Below are 16,886 nucleotides of genomic sequence, written 5' to 3'. Positions count from 1 at the left end.
GACCTTATTCTAGCTTTGCAAAAAACGAGAAAGTGTCTTTGACAGATACCATCCAAATAATACATTATGAAAACAAGTACAAGTTCATTTCTACTCATGTTAATCGTTTATGCTTTCTGTGCTGAGCGACATATGGATTGAATTTCTTTCGTAACTCACCTCCCGTCAACCTGCAAAACTATATATCTGTAAAAGTAGTTTCAAATAAAGTTAGTATGCTTCCGAATAAAAAATATGAAAGCATTTTCTGAAATGTTCAATTATTGACCAAAACGAAACATTCACGAGTATGTTGTTGACCTGATGGTCTTTATTGTAGACAGCAAGAGTTGCATGTTCAAGAAGTTTAACTTTAAGCAGTACATTTGAAAGAGCAAGGTAATTTAAGGTGGTATAATTTTAATGGTACGTTCCACTGTAAGGCGACATGGAGGGTATCTTTGACGGACTCATTCAACATTCATACCCATGCACATCACCTCAAACACATAAGCTTAGTTCTTGAGTCAAATTTATTGGCTTCATAAAATAATATTGTGAATTTTTGTCCGTTTGCAGATTGGCTTATCTATGAATTTTTTTCGAAAATATCTTGCGATCTACGTACGCATAATGTAACACGTGAAGAAGAACATAAAAAGTTCGTCAAGAGGAATCTAATTTGCATTTGCCTTCCTTATTGTTAATTTTTTCTTCATAAAGACTACTTGAAAGAAACAAAATGTTTAACCATTTCAAGGCCTCTGAACAGTTTTAAAAAAATGCAGGTCTTTGCTCACTATATCAGGAAAAATCATCTCTCGACTTGAACACATACCAATAATCAACAGCCTCACTGCTTCTTGGAGCTGGATTTTGTGTGTGGAATGAATTACACATGTGGCGTTTTATAAATTAATTCATAGAAGATGTACATTCGTGCAGAAAGGCTTTAATTTAATAATTAGGTCTTCGTGATGTTCTCTTAAAATAACTAACATGTGTGCCCTTTACCGGGCCTCTGAACCAGTTTTGTGAATATGCAGGTTAAACTCGTGCCTTTTCTGTGTTATCAGTGTATTTCTCATCCAGGCATGGATGCGTCCTCTTAAATGGACAGCCCTTTCCGTGTAAACGATTGGGTTCAAAATCTCAAATCTTACCAGGCTTTAACATGGGATATGGACATCCTTCCGTTTTGAAAAATACCAGAACTGAACACTCTGTATGGGTACTCTCTTTGCGAATGTAGAATTTTATGAATTAACTTCTTAAACGCCACACGTGTAAAACATTCCCTAAAAAATCCAGCTCCAAAAACCAGTCAGGATGTTGATTCCTGGTATATGTTCAAGTCAAGAGATTTTTTTTTCTATGTAAAAGTCTTCGCAGATCTGTGTAGTGAGCAATTTTTGGAAAAGGACGTGCCTTTAAGCCTGTATAGACGGTTTGATTGTTGAGATACCTGGTGGCAATGGCCGCACGGGTGGCAAGAGGTAGTAATGCACAGATGACAACAAACTGACATGCATTTTAAAAAAAAGTTAGGAGGCAATTGAGAGGGGGAAACATTTTGTTAATTTCCAGAATCTTTATGAAGAAATAATGAACGAGAAGAAAGTCTGGCCTTTAAGTAAATGCAAATTAAACTATGTATACTTTTGACAAACTTTTTCTGTTCTTATTCACATGTTAAAATGTGTGCAGAGATCGTAAGTTACTTCCAAAAAAAACCATGTTTCAGGCAACAGGCAAACGGACAATACTGGACACAGGCTATGCTGACAGGCTCATGGACTGACTACCTGATGCTGAAGTACACCAACAGTGGACAATATCTGGAACAAAATGTTGCAGCATGTGAACCATGCACCGGACCACGTGACAACCCAGTATCATCTTCAAACCATGCAGGAAGCTGTTCAACCAAAGATACTTGTTCAACACAGTCACACGATTTGTAAAAGTATAGTTTCAGCCTTCTGTAGCTCAGGGAGTTTGAACCCCACTCTTCATCCGTTTAGGAAAGTATTTCTGATTGTTTTGACTGCACAGGTTGGTAATGGTACGATGATGCTTCTGCCGAGAAACCCCACTCGCTCAGGGGTGTCGTTTGGGTCGGCCCTTTGGCCAATCGCCGATTTTTTTTTTTTACTTTGGCCGAAACTTTCATGTCACTATCGGCCAAATGTCCGAAGAGTATTCGCCTGAATCGGCCAAAGTTTGTCCAGTTTTTGACTCACATGCGAAGCAAAAGTGAGTCTATGTACTCACCCGAGTCGTCCGTCCGTCCGTCCGGACGTCCGGACGTCCGGACGTCCGTCCGTCCGGAAAACTTTAACGTTGGATATTTCTTGGACACTATTCAGTCTATCAGTACCAAATTTGGCAAGATGGTGTATGATGACAAGGGCCCAAAAAACATACATAGCATCTTGACCTTGCTTCAAGGTCAAGGTCGCAGGGGCCATAAATGTTGCCTAAAAAACAGCTATTTTTCACATTTTTCCCATTTTCTCTGAAGTTTTTGAGATTCAATACCTCACCTATATATGATATATAGGGCAAAGTAAGCCCCATCTTTTGATACCAGTTTGGTTTACCTTGCTTCAAGGTCAAGGTCACAGGAGCTCTTCAAAGTTGGATTGTATACATATTTTGAAGTGACCTTGACCCTGAACTATGGAAGATAACTGTTTCAAACTTAAAAATTATGTGGGGCACATGTTATGCTTTCATCATGAGACACATTTGGTCACATATGATCAAGGTCAAGGTCACTTTGACCCTTATGAAATGTGACCAAAATAAGGTAGTGAACCACTAAAAGTGACCATATCTCATGGTAGAAAGAGCCAATAAGCACCATTGTACTTCCTATGTCTTGAATTAACAGCTTTGTGTTGCATGACCTTGGATGACCTTGACCTTGGGTCAAGGTCACATGTATTTTGGTAGGAAAAATGTGTAAAGCATGTGAGTCGTATGGGCTTTGCCCTTCTTGTTTGTATTGGTCAGGCTTTGATTGCTAAAACTGCTGCCGATGTACTTAGTCAACTGACTGACGTTTATTTCCTTCGCGAATACCAAAAACGAAACATCAATGTTTTGAACAGAAGCCATTGACGAAAATTATAGATGCAAGAGTGGTTTCCCTTGGACAAGGGAAACCACACTCTCAGCGTTTGCGTTCGCCGGTTCGCGATAGTTTATCAGTCAGTCAGTGCTTTCGATTTGGATTTGAAATGTCGCAACCAAAAAAGAAAAAAAACTAAATTGGCTAAGGTTTGCTACCATTCGCCAAGGTAAGTGATTCCTGACAAAATGACAGAAACACCGCGAATGTGGACAGTGTCAGTGTGAGTGGTAGCAGTGTTGTCGAGTCGATCGAAGCAGACGACATAGCAGACGATAGTCACCGCGAATCGCAATCTGCTGAGCCAGAGAATAACAAGTCGCGTTAGGCGAAATAACAACATTTAGTCAAGCTGTCGAACGCACTGCATTTTTTCACCAAGACCGCATACTCGTAGTTTCGTCAGTCCACCGCTAGTGGCAAAGGCAGTGAAATCGACAAGCCAGAATAGTGCGGTAATGGTCGCGCTTTTCTGTATCTCTTTTCTTTTTAGTGTACTGAGTTTGATTTTAATCCAAACATATCATATCTATATGTTTTTGGAATCAGGGACCGACAATTCATTAATTATTTTTTAAGCCACCAAGCTGAAATGCAATACCAAAGTCCGGCCTTTGTCGAAGATTGCTTTGCCAAAATTTCAATCAATGTGATTGAAAAATGAGGGTGTGACACTGCCGCCTCAACTTTTACAAAAAGCCGGATATGACGTCATCAAAGGTATTTATCGAAAAAATTAAAAACACTGTCCGGGGATATCATTCCCAGGAACTCTCATGTCCAATTTCATAAAGATCGGTCCAGTAGTTTAGTCTGAATCGCTCTACACACAGACACACACACACACACACACACACACACACATACACCACGACCCTCGTCTCGATTCCCCCTCTATGTTAAAACATTTAGTCAAAACTTGACTAAATGTAAAAAGGAAGAAAGAAAGAAAGAACAAGAAAATAAATTTAAAAAGATCGCAAAGACGAATGGGGAAAACCACACGAGAAATGCGTAAATGTTTTTTTGGGAAAAAATAACAACTACAGCAAACAACAAGTTGCGTAAGGCGAAATTACTACATTTAGTCAAGCTGTGGAACTCACAGAATGAAACTGAACGCACTGCATTTTTTCACAATGACTGTAGTCGGCCGCTAGTGCAAAAGGCAGTGAAAGTGACGAGCCTTTTTAGCGCGGTAGCGGTTGCGCTGTGCTGCATAGCACGCTTTACTGTACCTCTCTTCGTTTTAACTTTCTGAGCGTTTTTTTTTTTTTTTTTTTGGGGGGGGGGGAGGGGGGGGGGGGGGGGGGGGGGGAGCATCCTTCTTCATGGGTCTTTTTTTTATTTGTTCTACTTCTTTCTGGACATGTATTCATATGATGGACAATTTTTTTTTCTCTTCATTACCGTTACTCTATCGTTACAGCTATTTCATTCACCTTTGCTATGTCTAGTAGTTTGTGCGTTTGTTTGCGTGTATGTGCGTGTGTGTGTGTGTGTGTGTGTGTGTGTGTGTGTGTGTGTGTGTGTGTGTGTGTTGTTGTTGTTGTTTCCATAATTCTGTTAAATAAGCGTGTTTTTAATTCAAACATATCATATTTATATGTTTTTGGAATCAGGAATCGACAAGGAATAAGATGAAATTGTTTTTAAAACGATTTCGGAAATTTAATTTTAATCATAATTTTTATATTTTTAATTTTCAGAGCTTGTTTTTACTCCGAATATAACATATTTATATGTTTTTGGAATCAGAACATGATGAAGAATAAAGTAAAAGTAATTTTGGATCGTTTTATAAATAAATAATTTTATTTACAATTTTCAGATTTTTAATGACCAAAGTCATTTAATAATTTTTAAGGCCTCCATGCTGAAATGCAATACCGAAGTCCGGCCTTTGTCGAAGATTGCTTGGCCAAAATTTCAATCAATTTGATTGAAAAATGAGGGTGTGACAGTGCCGCCTCAACTTTTACAAAAAGCCGAATATGACGTCATCAAAGACATTAATCGAAAAAATGAAAAAAAATGTCTGGGGATATCATATCCAGGAACTCTTATGTAAAATTTCATAAAGATCGGTCCAGTAGTTTAGTCTGAATCGCTCTACGCACACACACACACAGACACACACACACAGACACACGCACACACACAGACACACGCACACACACCACGACCCTCGTCTCGATTCCCCCTCTATGTTGAAACATTTAGTCAAATCTTGATTAAATGTAAAAAAGTAACCACCAAGAAAAACCCACAAAAAACAGACCGTGATTAAAATCGCATTCCACGTTTTTACATTTAGTCAAGTTTTTTTCATTTTTTTGATAAATGTCTTTGATGACGTCACATCCGGCTTTTTGTAAAAGTTGAGGCGGCACTGTCACACCCTCATTTTGATTGACATTTTTGTAAAGCAATCTTCGACGCAGGCCGGACTTCGGTATTGCATTTCAGCTTGGTGGCTTAAAATCTAATTAATGACTTTGCTCATTAAAAATCTGAAAATTGTAATAAACATTTTTCTTATATAAAACGATCCAAATTTACGTTCATCTTATTCTACATCATTTCCTGATTCCAAAAACATATAAATATGTTTTATTTGGATTAAAAACAAGCTCTGACAAGTCGCGTAAGGCGAAATTACTACATTTAGTCAAGCTGTGGAACTCACAGAATGAAACTGAACGTAGTCCGCCGCCAGTGCAAAAGGCAGTGAAAGTGACGAGCCTGTTTGGCGCGGTAGCGGTTGCGCTGTGCTTCATAGCACGCTTTTCTGTACCTCTCTTCGTTTTAACTTTCTGAGCATGTTTTTAATCCAAACATATCATATCTATATGTTTTTTGGAATCAGGAACCGACAAGGAATAAGATGAAATAGTTTTTAAAACGATTTCGGAAATTTAATTTTGATCATAATTTTTATATTTTTAATTTTCAGAGCTTGTTTTTAATTCAAATATAACATATTTATATGTTTTTGGAATCAGAAAATGATGACGAATCAGATGAACGTAAATTTGGATCGTTTTATAAAAATTTTTTTTTTTTACAATTTTTAGATTTTTAATGACCAAAGTCATTAATTAATTTTTAAGCCACCAAACTGAAATGCAATACCGAAGTCCGGCCTTCGTCGAAGATTGCTTGGCCAAAATTTCAATCAATTTGATTGAAAAATGAGGGTGTGACAGTGCCGCCTCAACTTTTACAAAAAGCCGGATATGACGTCATCAAAGACATGTATCGAAAAAAAGAAAAAAAACGTCCGGGGATATCATTCCCAGGAACTCTCATGTCAAATTTCATAAAGATTGGTTCCGTAGTTTAGTCTGAATCGCTCTATACACACAGACACACACACACACACACACACACACACATACACCACACCCTCGTCTCGATTCCCCCCTCTACGTTGGCCATGTTGGGTTTGGGTTTGATGCGTGCATGCCTGGTTTTCTCCTGTAGATGGGTGTCGGCACAGAAGGTCTGCCCGCTGTCCTCAGCCAACATGCTCCGTCTTCATGGCAGCTCAAATTTTTTATCGAGGTTCTCTCCTCTAGATCCGCCGTGTTTCGCCTAGGGGCTTTCGCTGCCTAGTTGATAGGGTCACCTCGTAGAGGATGTGGTCATAGACCACGCACGGTCGGTCTTGGGATAGGGAAACGTTATGCTAGTCCGGAGGGATTACGCCAGAATGGCCACCTCGCGAAGACCCAGGGTCCTAGACTAGGGAGGTCCAAGGGGGAGCACCGGGAGGGCTACCCCTCTACCCGCACCTCCAACACAATCCCTTCCCCTGGTAGCTTCATCCCCAAGGAGGAAACAAAGCTACCTGCAACACCCCCCCCCCCCCCTCTACGTTAAAACATTTAGTCAAAACTTGACTAAATGTAAAAATTAAAAACATAAAAATTATGATCAAAATTAAATTTCCGAAATCGATTTAAAAACAATTTCATCTTATTCCGTGTCGGTTCCTGATTCCAAAAACATATACATGTAGATATGATATGTTTGGATTAAAAACACGCTCAGAAAGTTAAAACGAAGAGAGGTACAGAAATGCGTGCTATGCAGCACAGCGAAACCACTACCGCGCTAAACAGGCTCGTCAGTTTCACTCCGTTTTGCACAAGCGGCGGACTACGGTCATTGTGAAAAAATGCAGTGCGTTCAGTTTCATTCTGTGAGTTCCACAGCTTGACCAAATGTAGTAATTTCGCCGTACGCGACTTGTTTTGCGGAGGGGACAGTGTCAGCTGATAAGCAATTATTGAGCGACAGTGCCAACGCGGGACTGAAACGAAGGGTAGTGATGCGAAAAGTGCATGACTTGACGCGGACTATGAAAGGGATAAGCCCCATCACAGAGGTCTGTCGCCACTCCAGTGTTAATGGCAACAAGAAAAGCACGTCTCCATATCCCTCTTTTTCACAGGTGTAGTGTGTGCACACCCGTTTCAACCCTGTGCACGGATTTTGACGGATTTTGACGGATTAGCTCGTAGACGCCGCCTAAATTTTGCCAATTAGGCCAGGTAATGCTTGAACTGCGGTTCACCTTGACTACTTTCAGGCTTCTTTTTCTACTCTCTGTTCCAATGTAAAGGTTTTTTTTTTTAACCGTTGCCGTGCTTCCTGGGTTCACCTGTACCCAGAGACACACTAAAATCATTGTAACTCTGGAACCATTAAAGGTATCGTTTTGAAATTTTAAGTATCTCTCACACACCTAATTTGCTCTCTGTCTGCAACTGAATTTTTAGTGTGTACATGACAAAACATTAAAATTAATTGATTATGATAATTTACATAAACACTACCGATGGCGCGGGTTCATACAAACCCATACTTTTAAAGAGTAGTAGTGATTGTAACTATCCCTCTGCCGACGGCGCGGGTTCTGCTACACCCATAATTACCAAAGCGGCGGAACAGTGTCTGTCTGCCTGTTTGTCTCCAAGAGACTGTCTGTCTCTCTGTCTGTCTGTCCGTATCTCTCTGTCTGTATGTCTGTTGTCAGTTGCTCTGTCTGTCTGTCTATCCGTCTATCCGTCTATCTGACTGTCTGTCTATCTGACTCTCTGTCTCTCTCTGTCTCTCTCTGTCTGTCTCTCTGTCTGTCTCTCTGTCTGTCTCTCTCTGTCTCTCTCTCTGTCTCTCTCTCTTAGTCTCTCTCTCTGTCTCTCTTTCTTAGTCTCTCTCTCTCTCTTTCTTAGTCTCTCTCTCTCTCTTTCTTAGTCTCTCTCTCTCTCTTTCTTAGTCTCTCTCTCTCTCTTTCTTAGTCTCTCTCTCTCTCTCTTTCTTAGTCTCTCTCTCTCTCTTTCTTAGTCTCTCTCTCTCTCTCTCTCTCTTTCTTAGTCTCTCTCTCTCTCTCTTTCTTAGTCTGTCTCTCTTTCTTAGTCTCTCTCTCTCTCTTTCTTAGTCTCTCTCTCTCTTTCTTAGTCTCTCTCTCTCTCTTTCTTAGTCTCTCTCTTTCTTTGTCTCTCTCTCTTTTTTAGTCTCTCTCTCTCTTTCTTAGTCTCTCTCTCTCTTTCTTAGTCTCTCTCTCTTTCTTAGTCTCACTCTCTCTCTTAGTCTCTCTCTCTTTCTTAGTCTCTCTCTCTCTCTTTCTTAGTCTCTCTCTCTCTCTTTCTTAGTCTCTCTCTCTCTCTTTCTTAGTCTCCCTCTCTCTCTTCCTTAGTCTCTCTCTCTTTCTTAGTCTCTCTCTCTCTCTTTCTTAGTCTCTCTCTCTTTCTTAGTCTCTCTCTCTCTCTTTCTTAGTCTCTCTCTCTCTCTTTCTTAGTCTCTCTCTCTTTCTTAGTCTCTCTCTCTCTCTTTCTTAGTCTCTCTCTCTTTCTTAGTCTCTCTCTCTCTTTCTTAGTCTCTCTCTCTCTCTTTCTTAGTCTCTCTCTCTCTCTTTCTTAGTCTCTCTCTCTCTTTCTTTGTCTCTTTCTCTCTCTCTTTCTTAGTCTCTCTCTCTCTCTCTTTCTTAGTCTCTCTCTCTCTTTCTTAGTCTCTCTCTCTCTTTCTTAGTCTCTCTCTTTCTTAGTCTCTCTCTCTCTCTCTTTCTTAGTATCTCTCTCTCTCTCTTTCTTAATCTCTCTCTCTCTTTCTTAGTCTCTCTCTCTTTCTTAGTCTGTCTCTCTCTCTCTCTTTCTTAGTCTCTCTCTCTCTCTTTCTTAGTCTCTCTCTCTCTCTCTTTCTTAGTCTCTCTCTCTCTCTCTCTTTCTTAGTCTCTCTCTCTCTCTCTTTCTTAGTCTCTCTCTCTCTCTTTCTTAGTCTCTCTCTCTCTCTCTTTCTTAGTCTCTCTCTCTCTCTTTCTTAGTCTCTCTCTCTCTCTCTCTCTCTTTCTTAGTCTCTCTCTCTTTCTTAGTCTCTCTCTCTCTCTCTCTTTCTTAGTCTCTCTCTCTCTTTCTTAGTCTCTCTCTCTCTCTTTCTTAGTCTCTCTCTCTCTTTCTTAGTCTCCCTCTCTCAGACCTGGGAACCCCTGTTTTGCACTTTGAGTATTCTCAAACAAACTTGGTGTATTTTCAAAAAAATGAACGTACTCCACACAGCGTTTGCACATCCATGATTAAAACATGCCTCATGCGCGTCCGTCACACCGTTAATTATGTTTACCTATACATTTAAAACAAATGGTTTTTTCCAATTTTTACTGACACAAACCGTACCGTATTTGACGGGACTACAAGCCGCGACTTTTAAAAAAAAATCTCATTGCGGGTTATAAAAAGATGCGGCTAAAACGTTACCTAAACTTGAATAGTAATTCACCTAATGGAAGTCGCCGCGGATTTTCATTTCGCTCGATTAGCGATTACCGGTACTTTATTAGCTCTCTACTCAAGACTCGGCGCTTTTCTCTTTCTTTCGCGAATCTTCGTTTGTCAACAAGTCGCCGTGACAAGCGTACAGAGAAACACCGGATGTATCAGGATCTCGCGCGCGCGCGAGATTTCGTTTTTATGTGTCTCGCGATAGTTGGAGGAGCGAGAGCCGCCATGTTGTGTTTTCGTCTGCTCGAAATGTGCGCAAAAGTTGTAAATCATCCCAAAAAAGCTTTTTCCGGGCGGGACTACATGTGTGTGTTGGTTACAAATTGTGTGTGTGTGATATTTTTCTTCAAACTTTTTCACTTTTCTTCTTTGTTTCACTTGTTTATTCTCGGAGCAGATTTCGCCAAATACCGTACTTTCGTTTGCCTGGTTGTTTTGATTGATTGACACGAACCGATTATATTTTTTTCGACGGCGGCTAATATAGCGACGTAATCATGTGCCAAAATACTGGATCGGCTTCAGGATGGGCCTGTGAAGAAAAGTAGTCTAGGAATTGTTCTCGTCGTATTTTTTTCCCACTGACCGTACTGAGCGTATTCTCGACAATCATGCGTACAAAATACGGCGAAATCGTATGGGTTCCCAGGTCTGCTCTCTCTCTTTCTTAGTCTCTCTCTCTCTCTCTCTTTCTTAGTCTCTCTCTCTCTTTCTTTGTCTCTCTCTCTCTCGCTCTCTCTCTTTCTTAGTCTCTCTCTCTCTCTTTCTTAGTCTCTCTCTCTCTCTCTTTCTTAGTCTCTCTCTTTCTTAGTCTCTCTCTCTCTCTCTTTCTTACTGAGTCTCTCTCTCTCTCTTTCTTAGTCTCTCTCTCTCTTTCTTTCTTAGTCTCTCTCTCTCTCTTTCTTAGTCTCTCTCTCTCTCTTTCTTAGTCTCTCTCTTTCTTAGTCTCTCTCTCTCTTTCTTAGTCTCTCTCTCTCTTTCTTAGTCTCCCTCTCTCTCTTTCTTAGTCTCTCTCTCTCTTTCTTAGTCTCTCTCTCTCTTTCTTAGTCTCTCTCTCTCTCTTTCTTAGTCTCTCTCTCTCTCTCTTTCTTAGTCTCTCTCTCTCTCTCTCTTTCTTAGTCTCTCTCTCTCTCTTTCTTAGTCTCTCTCTCTCTTTCTTAGTCTCTCTCTCTCTCTCTCTCTCTTTCTTAGTCTCTCTCTCTCTCTCTTTCTCTCTCTCAGTTTCTTAGTCTCTCTCTCTCAGTTTCTTAGTCTCTCTCTCTCTTTCTTAGTCTCTCTCTCTCTTTCTTAGTCTCTCTCTCTCTTTCTTAGTCTCTCTCTCTCTTTCTTAGTCTCTCTCTCTCTCTCTCTCTCTCTTTCTTAGTCTCTCTCAGTCTCTCTCAGTCTCTCTCAGTCTCTCTCCCCCCCCCCCCTCTCCCTCCCCTGCAAGAAGTCGGTGAAGGGAGAAACTCGATGCACCCACTGAAGTAGCGCTGTGGGTTTCCCTGAACCCACCCCGTCGTTAGAGAAATAAACGGTAAAAACCCTCTTTCAAATGTATGGGTTCAGACAATACCGCATCGTCGTTAGAGAAATAAACGGTAAAAACCCTCTTTCAAATGTATGGGTTCAGACAAACGCGCATCGTCGGGCGTGTGTAGTCAAAAGCGGCATCCGGTAACTATTTGTGTATGGCAAAACACGTACGGCCGTGGATTTCCTTGCGAGGGGTTATAAGCTTACTTATTTCTTTTTTTGTCCTCGAAAAAAAGAAGAAATTCTGTCCGTGAATTATTTTTCTTTTTTCTGTCTGTAAAGCCGGGGGAAGTTAATTGTTTTTTTAATTGTCACAGTATGCAAAAGGTCTTCCTTCTAACCATACTATATATGATGTCGGGAGCAGATATCAGTGAAGATAAATTGCCATTATTTAATACCAATGTTAAAAGAAATAATGAGTGGCTGCTGACACCAGTTGATCCTGTTTAAAATCAAGGATAAGCCACAAATTGTTTATAAAATAGCTAAAATTCTTCAGCTTCAGCAGGGCTTTGCCCCCCAGACCCCCGAACGGGACCCTGGACCCCAGGTCCCAGGTTGTAACCCCCCCCCCCCCCCCCCGCCTCTGGCTTGACTGCTCCGCCCCTGTAATCTGTGTTCCTAAGACAATGATTGTATGTATTGGTGTTCCCCTCTTGAGTCTTGTGCTTCAATGTTACGGTGACTTTGGATGAGCCAAAATAATAGCCGAACTTTTTCCAAGATGCCCTAAAGCTTTCTGACAGTTTCGGCCAAATGTCCCAACATGAAAATGTCTAGCAAAACCCCTGTCGCTAGCACACCAGCTGCCTGTTATGGGTAAGCGACGTGCCTGTATTTCCTGCAAAGCAAGACAGAATAAAACAGCAGCTTAGTTTGAGCTTTTAAGACATTCGTAGCAGAGAAAACGTGTACGTGTTTGTTTGGAGAGGGTGGATAGAATCATAAGACACGCTGTGTCTATGTGACGTAGAGCAGGTTTTCACATTCATGCTGAAGCACTGTGTGATCGCTATTCTTTCTGGCATATCTTACCTTGATTTCAGACAGACTGGGAACCGAAATGAGGATGTCTACATGAATAAACTATGCTGATATGTATGTGTTTAGAAATAAAGAATAGTTTTAATGATATATGATGGTGTGTTTTGTTTTTTAATCCAATGTGATATTTTCGTATTTGAAAACAAATTGTACACTCTGTGGTCAATTTTACTTTCAGATAAATAAATCTATCATAATGGAAATCATCTGTTTGTGTTGTGTTACTTACTCATTTTGATCAATGTTGAGTCGTCCATATTCCTGTGTGTACGCATAGTATGCAGTTTGAAGGTAGTAGATGTCCGAGCAAACATAGGAGGATGTGCTGTTAGGCTGTTTCCTCATCCAGGTTTTCCAGATATTCGAATTAAGTTCCCTCTTGGAGTTTCTGCACTGACACCTGATAAGCAAAATACACGTATCACTCTGTGACCATGGCAACATGTATCATCTGTATGCCCCGTTCAAAAATTACCTTGAGATTCTAAGGTATACACAGAAATTGCAGTGGATCACAAAAACAACACGAACAGTAGTACATATATTCACAGTTTAAAAATTCATGCAATGAGAGTCAATAACCCGATTTAACCCCAGGTAGATTCAGGGTCCCACTGACTGAATCTCATATGGTTGCTTTTCGGCACACACCATACATTTTTAATGGGACTGTGAGGTTTTGTTACTACAGTAAAATAGTAGCAACGTACTGTCTGTTCGTGACGTTTGAGAAGGGGTCAACCCGCTATTGCCGCGGCCCGTTGTTGCCGCGGCCCGTTATTGCCGCGTCCCGTTGTTGCCGCGGCCCATTATTTCCGCGGCCCTTATTTTCTTCTTTTTTTTTTCTTCATTTTTTCATTATGTACATTAATTTTTATTGACGAGAAAATCTCTTACGCAAGGAGAAAGGACGACCCCCAGCGGAAGTTTTCGCCACGTCCGCAGGGATTGGAACTCGCAATCCTGTGCATTGGAGGCAGGCGCGGCGGCCCTCCCGAGGGAGGGAGGGAGAGAGGGAGGGACGGAGAGAAATAGTGGGATGGAGGGAGAGAGAGGGAGGGAGGGAGTGAGAGAGAGGAAGGGAGGGAGATAGGGAGGGAAGAAGAGAGATGGAGTGAGAGAGTAGAGATGGGATGGAGGGAGGAAGGAAGAAGATAGGGGGGAGAGGAAGTGTGGGAGGGATGGAGGGAAAGAGATAGTGGGATGGAGGTAGAGAGAGAGGAGGGAGGGAGATAGGGTGGGAGGAAGAGAGTGGGAGGGAGAGAGAGAGGAGGGAGGGAGAGAGAGAGGGAGGGAGAGAAAGAGAGTGGGATGGAGGGACAGAGGGGAGGGAGTGAGAGTGAAGGAGGGAGGTAGAGAAAAGTCGATTGTTGGCGGTAGGGAGGGAGGGAGAAAAGGAGGCAGGGAAGTAGTGAGATATATAGAGAGAGAGGTAGGGAGGAAGGGAGGGAGAGAGAGATGTGGACTTATTGTCTGCTTATCTAAGCACTCTAAAAGGTAGAAATTAACACAAGAGATGTGCATTGATTTCTTCTTTTTGATGAACGAAAAATATCATTTTTGAAAAAAATGGACTTACTCGGTTTTGTCAGCACACGGCAGAGTTACCAACTCTGTTGTTTGATGGCATCTGACTGGCGCAATTTTTCTTTTTTTTAAACGGAATCAGGGGATCTTTCTTGCTGGAAAGTTCCGCGGCAATAGCGGGTTGCGGCAATAGCGGGTTGCGGCAATAGCGGGTTGCAGCAATAACGGGCCGCGGCAACAACGGGCCGCGGCAATAGCGAGTTGTAAGTTATGTAACCTTTGTACTGTCTGTTCGTGACGTTTGAGAATACCGATCTATGCACTAACGCATTGTCTTTTTGTAGTGTGACTGTCCGATATTGCGTACTCCTAAAAATCAATGATCAAAAAGTTTGAACTGCTGTAATCGTGTTTCAGCATATGTCTGACAGTGCTTATTTGCTTCCAAAACGGCTTGCGATATCACGCCATCAGCGTTTCGCCACTGCTCAGAAAATCTTATGATTTCAGATCTAGTTTAATATCGGAATCACGTGTGCTCGTTGAAAATTCATTTATTACTTCCCTTTGACCGTTTCGCAAGAAAAATGTCAGGATCACTATTAGCACATTAGCCCAACGCCATTTGAAATAAGTTTCACTGTTTAGTGGTGTCAATGTCATGTAGTGTCTTACTGTTGCAAATAAAAATACCAGGATAAGTGCAGTTTTGTCCGAAAGAAACAGGCTTTGCACAATGTTAACTTGCTGTCTACATGTTTCGTTGTGTGACTGTAGAATTACTCAGAATTCCAAGAGAAAATAAGGATAGTCGCGTGTGAACATCACGGTGGAAGCATTTATTCTAAACTGGGCAGTTTAATCCGTGATTAAAGATAGGAAAATAAACAACACCATAATAGCATAAATCCATAATCTTTACATGCTTACAGATCTGTGGAAGCACATCAACTGATCTGTGAAAAACACACCTGACTTCGATCTAGCACTGCAAGAGGTAGCGACTACCAGGGACCTATATTTAATATATAGGTCTATGCGACTACGGACTAGTGTGTCAACATCACAACAAAGAGAATCACATACCATTTCGTATTGCCGCTTATGCTGGCTCTGTTTCAAGCAGTTCATTGTGGCCTCGCAAGCATTTTAACGACGAAGAGGCTCAAACGGGCACGGTAATACCTCAGGCTGGCTGAAAACCGGTCCGTATTCCACTTGTCTTCCTCACTGCTGGACCGGCCATATTTGTTGTTCAAGGCCCGTGACGTAGCACATGTATGTGCATAAGGTCATGAGCCAAGACTGCGCGCGCGATGGAACGATTCAGAACAGCAAGCAAACGAGTCAAAGTATACTTTTTGGACTTCTGTGTTCATTTTTACACACGCATTTGTGGTTGATGAATTAAGAGGGTCAACATATCAAAAGTGACCCTAAACCTTGGACTTTTCCTTTAAGTCTTCATCAGGTATTGGGAAGAAACTTATTTTGTTTTAAAGCAACAACAACGTTAAAACTGATCCAAGGTATGGAACATATTCGATCAAAAGAAGTTCTCGTAAAATGGATTCAAAATAAAGCATTGTTTTGTGAGAGAGGAAACGTTTTTGGCGATCACTGTTTGTGGAACAATATACACTTGTAGATGTGGTTTGTACAATTTTTTTTTTTTTAAATGGATAGAAGCGGATTTAAACGCTGTGAACGATATTTGGGTTAACGGAGATATGATCACTATTAACTGGCTGTGCGCAAAGACAGGATACTATGAGAGGGCAAATAGGCCCAAACGGAGCGCTCATTTAAGGAGGGCGAAATAAGTGAGGGCGCCTAAAATGAGCGCTCGAGTTAAGGATTGATTGGCTGGTAAAATTAATTAGCCAATCAAATCACATTTCTTAAGATTCGCGTTCCAAAAAGGAGGGCGCAGTTTATTTGGCGAGCAATAGATTAGCGCTCCAAAAAAGAGCGCGCATTTATTGAGGGCGCAGCTTATCGTTATGGGGCAAATAGGCCCAAACGGAGCGCTCATTTAAGGAGGGCGAAATAAGTGAGGGCGCCTAAACTGAGCGCTCAAGTTAAGGATTGATTGGCTGGTAAAAATAGTTATCAATTTATGTGGAAGCACGCGCATTTATTGCGCCCGCATGTTTGGATCGCGAGTCGGTAAAAAACTTCCAATGGAAACATTGTCGGAACGGAGACGTACCATAGTCATTCATGTATTTATTACTTAGTTAGTGGAAGAATCTTTTGTAATGTATGTTTGAAGGTGTATGCTTTTAATTAAGCGTTGTTGACTATGAATGTAGATGTAAATGCTTGTATAACTGTGTTTTAATTTTAGTGTTATTTGTTGTTTTAGTGATTTTTCACTACCTATTTTATTCATGTTTTTATTATTTAGTTAGTGGAAGAATCTTTTGTGATGTATCTTTGATGGTGTATGCTTTTAATTAAGCGTTGTTGACTATGAATGTAGATGTAAATGCTTGTATAACTGTGTTTTAATTTTAAATGTGTCAAGCGCAAAGAGCATAATTGTAAAGTTATGATGTTGCGCTATATAAATGCTCATTTATTATTATTATTATTATTATTGCTTGCCACCATGGCTTCACGAGAACACAGTTTTAAAGACACCCCGGCTAGATGTAACACACACACACACACACACACACACACACACACACACACACACACACACACACACACACACACATCAACCTCTCACTGATACACATACCCGCATATCCTACCTAAACCCTTCACTGATGTAGGGGAAGGGCTCCTAATATGGACCGCTTTTTGTTTCATGCTGATATATAACTAGCTTGTTTTCTTGCGAAGAAGTTTAATTTTGTGTTTGGTAGTCCTTCTCTCTTAGGTTAACTGTT

The 16,886-nt window shown here is 41.0% G+C and overlaps 1 long non-coding RNA gene across 1 annotated transcript; it reads right to left on the bottom strand.

Annotated features, from left to right (window-relative positions):
• Positions 1-494: 494 nt before the first annotated feature.
• On the bottom strand, positions 495-15,644 carry LOC138948307 (uncharacterized). Its single transcript, XR_011449967.1, has 3 exons — positions 15,073-15,644; positions 12,689-12,859; positions 495-1,817 (listed from the first exon to the last, which is right to left on the bottom strand). It is a non-coding gene; the product is annotated as an uncharacterized lncRNA (long non-coding RNA).
• Positions 15,645-16,886: the final 1,242 nt, after the last annotated feature.

This window comes from Littorina saxatilis, linkage group LG15, assembly GCF_037325665.1.
Source record: "Littorina saxatilis isolate snail1 linkage group LG15, US_GU_Lsax_2.0, whole genome shotgun sequence".
Lineage (NCBI taxonomy): Eukaryota > Metazoa > Mollusca > Gastropoda > Littorinimorpha > Littorinidae > Littorina > Littorina saxatilis.
Note: the sequence above shows the minus strand (reverse complement) of the source record. Positions and strands in the feature narration are given on the sequence as shown.